This window comes from Monodelphis domestica, chromosome 4, assembly GCF_027887165.1.
Source record: "Monodelphis domestica isolate mMonDom1 chromosome 4, mMonDom1.pri, whole genome shotgun sequence".
Classification (NCBI taxonomy): Eukaryota; Metazoa; Chordata; class Mammalia; order Didelphimorphia; family Didelphidae; genus Monodelphis; species Monodelphis domestica.
Window position 1 is genome coordinate 397,307,508 of NC_077230.1, and position 507 is coordinate 397,308,014.

The window sequence follows — 507 nt, forward strand, 5'->3', positions numbered from 1 at the left end:
GGGACGTGCAGAGCCAGTAGAAGGGCTGAAACTTAGAGGGAGGGGAAATATGCTTGAGGTTACAATCTGTTCAAGAATGTGGGAAGAGATGGGATCTCTTGTAGAAGATATAACAGGGTTGGTTTTGTCCACCATCCTCGGTCAGAGAATTAGAGATGAAGGGAGCCTTAGAGGTCATTGAGTTAGGTGACTTGGCCAGAATCACGCCCTTAGTACCTGAGCTTCGAACCCAGGTCTTCCAGAGTCAAACTCCAATGCTGTTTGCTAACGACGCCACCACTGCCTCAAGAGAAGAGAACCATCTATCTGAAACTGGGGAAAAGCTGTAGAGAGCAAGGCATGATATCAAGGAGTTTCAAGATGAAAAGGAGAGAAGAGGGATCTCACCCTGAATGGCCTCAGTTCTTAAAATGGGCTTGAGCCTGTGGATGGATGGATAGCCCTGCCCTTTTTCAGTGTTCCAAGATCTGGGATAGAGTCGGCTTAGGATCATAGTCCTGGAGATGG